We start from the raw sequence: 6,031 nt of genomic DNA, 5'->3' as shown, positions 1-6,031 counted from the left end.
GATGCATCAGGGACCACTAAGGAGATAATCAAAATTATGCATAGGCACTGAGGTAATTCAAAGAATTTTACTATAAAATACCATAACTTAATGAAGTCAGTTTTACTGCCAGTGAATATCATCTGAGAGACTAACACACACTTTTATGCAAAGATCCGTCAGTTGCATTTACAGCTAAGAAGAGCAAACTAAATCCAGACTGAAAGCGATTGGTTAGCAACTTTAGATTTTGTTTAAGTTTCCCCATAGGACAACTAAACCATATGTGAAAATAAAATGCATGCGTAAAACTACATATCCCTGTGCACTTTGTCAGATACTTGACACCTCAATCAACATACTAATGTACTTCCTGAGACAACTCTTAAGCAGCTGCAAATATTTCGTTTTGATTGCTTTTGTTTTCTGCTTGTGAAAGAAATAGCTTTTCTTCTAGCCGTTCCTGGCCTCTGGAGCATGTAGTCTGCCATGCCTGACCTTGGCTCAGAGCTAGCTAAGCACAGTCCTGTCTTCCTAGAAATGTGACTCAGAAATTTGTTTTCCAATGGCATCACACTGGGAGTGTCCATCCTCTCAGGAGAATCCCCTCTGGCATTTAGCCTTGGGTTTTAAAAGAGGGGGCCTTCTAAGTACAGACAGAATCCTGTGCTGTTCAACTCACAGTAACAAAAATAAAAATAAAAATCCCTACAATCTGGCTTGAGGACTCTCAGTATACATTAATGTTGATAAATAAGTAGGAGGGTCTATCCTCTGGCCCTGAAGAGAAGTGGCAAACTCTGGGCTGTGCTCCCATAACAAAACTCCCTGGTCCTTCTGGACGTGGTGACTTCATTTGTCCTTTCTGCCTTCTGACCCATATGACATTGTCCAGGGAGGTACCACTTGGTGTGGGTCATATCCATGCCAGGTAATGTGTTGCTGCAAATATTCAGTTAAATAGGATAAATAATCACAGGGCAATGGTCTATCTGCTGCCCTGCTTCGTTAGCTAGGATAGGCATATTCCCAAATCCCATTGGTAGGCTTTTCCAGAGAGCTATTCAGAGCATCATGTCTCAACAGCTTGCTGGAGGGGCTGGTTGGAGAGATGCAGTGTTTTTATGGGGGTAATAAAGAGTTTATCCCTGCCAGCACTTGGCACCTGCTCCCCTAGCTCGCCTACTCTGGGGCTTGCAGAGGAGCCTGCAGGAACCCTGGACAGCAGGACAGAGGTCTTACTGTCCTCTTTTGCAGTGATTCTTGCACAAACAACCACTGTGCTAAGATGTAGACATAAAACCTTTGTGTTATGACATTATGCTTTCCTTATATATCTTTCTTGATCTATCATTCTCTCTCCCTCTTCCTCCATCTGTCTCTAGACATGGCTTATAAGAGCTGGAGTGTCACAGATTTTGAACACTGACAGCTCCCAGGCATGTATCAGGAGTATCAGGAATTTGCTAAGACCTGTTGGTACAGTACATCCCCTCTCTGTCAAGGTAGACATTAGGTTTACATTAACAAGTAAAAATCCCCTAAACGTAACAACACTCTATTTGCCCCTGTTGGAGCTCAGAAAGGCTCCATGAGATGGACTATACAAGCACAAGCTATAATGAGCATCTGACAAAGACTTCTCTCCTCACCAGATCCTTCAGTTTAAGCAAATGCCAATCCTACCAGTACAGGGAAACAAAGCAAAATATCACAGTCAGGAACAAACCCAGAGCCTAGAAATAACCCCAGCAGGAACGTCTCTCACATCGGTTGGAGTCAGTGCAGCATCTCAGTGACTCAAGAGCCTCAAGTGCCCTGATTCTGAGGGGACTCCACAGCCTCTGTGGGCACTGTGCCACTGCTCTGTCACCTGGACAGTAAAGATGTGCTTCCTGGTGTTCAGGGGGAACCTCCTGTGACCAGTTTGTGCCTGTTGCTTCTTGTCCTGGCACTGGGCACCAGCGAGAAGAGCCCGGCTCTGTCTTCTTTGCACCCCCCTTCAGGTATTTACAGACACTGGTCAGATCTCCCCAAGCCTTCTCTTCTCCAGGTGGAGCAGTCCCAGATCTCTCAGCCTCTCCCCACAGGAGAGGTGCTTCTGTGCCTGAACCACCTTTGATGCTTAAGTTCAGTTATTCCCAGAGGAGAAAATTCTTGGCCCTTTTGATTTACAGTTTATTTGTCCAGAGACAGGATCCAAAAGCGAAAAATAATGAATATGGATAATAATTCAAACATTTTAGTGAACTAGATCTGTACATCTGAACCTCCCAAGAGCATCCAAAGCAATGGTGCTGATGGAGAAGACCACATCATTTTTGTTTTGGTTCTACATTTGGAGGCTGAAATAGAAGAATATTGGTTTCTGCTGCTGCTACTACACTTGAGAGCAGGGATGCTTCACGCTGACAATTATGAAAGCAGAGATAGGGAAAAATAATTGTTCTGCTGTTCTTTGTGCTTCTGGAATGGCCTGATAGGAAAATGTAATATTTGAAGACATTATAATAATTCTCCTGGTATTCTGTGGAACCACTTTTTGTTCTTCATGTTTGCTACTAGCTGAAAATGTTCAGCTAGTTCTTACAAGCATTTCTGCATTTTTGGGAAGTTCTCTTTTTCAGTATCCATTCGTTAAAAATTGGGAAAGAGGGTTTCTAAAACTCAAGAAATGAAAAGTAAAATTAACTTTAAGCATATATAGTTAAAATGCTCTGGACTATCATCAATTTTAATTCATGGGATGTTCATTCAATGTTTCAAAAAGATAAACATGTATTTTGCATTTTGTGGTGGCATATTTAGTCAACACCGTCGTCTTCAGTGTGATGAAAAAGGGCCTTCAGTGGCTGAGGCAGAAAACTTGCAACCTATTTATCTCAAGTAGTATTTAGGTAGTATTCTGTAAACGTGTCTAGTAAAGATATATCCATATATATATATATACATGTATATGTATGAGCGTAAGCACATCTAGCTAAGATTTATCTTTTGTATCTTTTTGGTATATATAAAAGACATAAAAAGTGTATTTAATAAAGAAGGAACAAACCGAAAGAAAGGGGTTAGAAAGCATGCAAGCAGTTCATTTTTAGTTCCGATTTTACCTTTTGCTTTCAAAAAAAACTTACGTATTGCTTACAAAAATTTCTGAATGGATGTCTGTAGTGCTGTGTTTCATGGTCCTTTCATGGTCCCCCCACACTGCTTGGTCCTGGTGCACAGGGCAGGGAATCGGTGCAGTTTGGTGGATGGAGACCAGGCTGGGATCTTGGTTCATGTCAGCTATTTCATTTAGTAAATTCAGGAAGCATGGAGATATTGCAGTTATAAGAAAACACTGTCTATTTATCTAACTTACAAGAGGCAAATTTTGAAAGGGCACAACTGTATAAAAGCCCACAGGAGAGAGGAGAGAGCACACATACTTAAACCCTGACAAGAGAGAGACACAGTTCTTCTGAGCAAGCCAATGGAGATGTTAAAGCTAAGAAGCCACGTAGACATCTGTTAACTTGAACACGCAACCGGCAGCTCTCACTGAGCTGTGCTCTCATGTGTTTCTTGGCTGTTGCTTGCTTGTATTTTCTAATTCCAACATGCCTCCTCAGTGTCACTGCTACATGAACTGGCAGCGTTGTCAGAGATGATCATGTCAGCGCACTGCAAACCACTTTTTCCCCCGTGAAGAGGAAGTTAATTTGATGGATCTTGTTGCTCTAAATAAAAACGCAGAATTCATTTGTAGAAAGCTTTATATTTTGCACTGGGAACGCTGCTCTGTTCCTTTCTGTGGGAATTGTGTTAAGTAATCTGCTTCCAGACATGAAAAGAAAATCAAATAAAACGAAGGTGCTTCCTCTCACTCCAGGGTGATGAAGTCCACAAGCAAGTGCAATGAATATTCCCAAGGTTCAGAGGGAACAATACTGAAAGATCAAATTACTCCAGCAGCCATAAAACAGGAATGATAAGACGTATCTTGGCAAACCCCTCCCAGACTTGGGCTCACATGAACTCTCTGTAGAAAGCTGAAGTAGGGTATAACTAACTACCAGGGATATAGCTAACTACCAAGCTCTTGCAGTCTGCTATTGACCTGGATCATTGGCTTTAAGTGAAACTTTGAGTGAGTTTTTGATAATGATGGACAAGGGTCACCATCAGCCCTTTCTCCACTCCTATGTTATGGACCTCTTTTTGTACCATCCTCTAACCAGAGTGGCGCATACCATGGCTCCTGTTCTGAAATAAGTGCCAGTAAAAAGACTAATAGAAAATGCACTAGGAAAAAAAAAAAAAAAAAAGGATGAATTGGACTCATGTCTTCCTTGAAACTCCTCTTAGAAAGGAGGAGCAGATGTTATCCATGAGCTGTGGAAGCCCACGTGGCACTAGGAAGCGGTTGGGGCTGTCCCATTGCTCTCCCCAAGCCCTTGAACCCCCTGTGGCTGCTGCCTGAGAGCCATGTGCAGCCACAGCTCTCCTCCTTGTTGCTGCTTGCAACCAACCCTGGCACCAGCAGGGTTTGCTAGAGCTGCCATGGAGGTCTTTCTCATGACTGTCCCCACAGGAGCTTCTGCAGCACCTTCACAAGAAGTTAGTTCATGTGCTGGTGGTCTGTAAGTGAGTGAGGGTGTCAGAGGAGCTTGAGAAGACTTTGCTTGGCCTTTCTCACAAGGGGCTTCTGCTGTGAGCAGCTGACCCCGTGATCAGAAAGGCCTGCTCCTTCATTCTGGAAACTGAGTCCAGACCCTAGAGAGCAGTTCTGCGCCTTTCGTCTCCTTTTCCTTTGAGCTCTTGGTGACTGGCAGTGAAAGGAATGGCTGGCTGCAAATGTTTCCAAAACTCTGATTTCTTTCCTGCTGCATCTCCACAATCCGCATGAGGCCACATCCCAGCACCTTCACACAGGCCTCCAGTCCCTCCCTGCATGTCTGGGTGTACAGGTGCTTCAGAGAGGCTTCTGGTCCTGCTCCTGCCCAGCGAAACTTGAGAGCTTCCCACTATACTGCCCTGGAGGGACTCACCTTGACTTTCGGGGCAGGCCCTGCCCCATGGCTTGCCCCCAGCAGCATGGCAGTGGTTGGTGAAGAGTTCCAGCAGAACATCACAGCCACCCAAAAAGGGAGCTAAAGAAAAGAGACGCATATAGGCAGGGGGAATCACACAGTCACAGGCCCACCTGTAGTCCTGCAACCTCCAGAACTGCCAATGTTTTTGTTGGTAAATAAGATTAATTGACATCAAGGGTAGAGATTTAATTATGAAATATTTAAGCACACACTTAGTTCAGTCAATGGGATCTCAGCCAAGGCAGTGAGGTTTTCTCAGCACTAACGACAGGAGGCCAGAAGGTGTTTTTGCACATTTCAGAAGGCCAGGACCCAGCAGCCTGTGTTGTTTTGCTGGCACTCGGACTCAGTGCTCACCTTGCAGCACAAGCCAAGTCTTGTCGCTACTTTCTGCAGCACCTGGAGGAGGCACAATCTCTGCGTTTTCTATCTCAGGGCTGATTCAGTCCAATTTCAGTAACTAAGAGAGGAAAACCTGTGATAACATGCCTGTAGGCCCAAACGGACTGATATTAAATAAAAACTTTGATGTCACTGTACATCAATTCTGGGTATATGGTTTAGTCTCTGTGCTGGCTAATAGCCATGTGTTTGGGGGCACTGGACAGCTGCATTTTGTCTATGACTTTTATTATCTTTATATCAAAGGACATGTTTCATGGCTTTGATTCATCTCCTGTCTCACTCTCTGTGAAAAAAATATGAAGCCTGCAAACCAGCGATCAGTTTGCTGTTGTTCTTTAAGCTAGGAGTAACCTTGCTCTCTTGGAGCCTACCCCATCCCTGGGTTGGCTTTTCAGATGAAAAAGAATACCAAAATAGATTTAGGAATACCCACACTGTTCAGAACAAAAGAAATGAGTCAAATGCTGTATTGTACAGAAGTGCCTGAAAAAAATACACCCAAACGCAAAACTTGTGAGGCAGCCTCCAGCTCTGAGCCTGCAGCTCTGCCCTTTGGACACGTCTCTGAA

This window comes from Anas acuta, chromosome 1, assembly GCF_963932015.1.
Source record: "Anas acuta chromosome 1, bAnaAcu1.1, whole genome shotgun sequence".
NCBI classification, from domain to species: domain Eukaryota; kingdom Metazoa; phylum Chordata; class Aves; order Anseriformes; family Anatidae; genus Anas; species Anas acuta.
Note: the sequence above shows the minus strand (reverse complement) of the source record.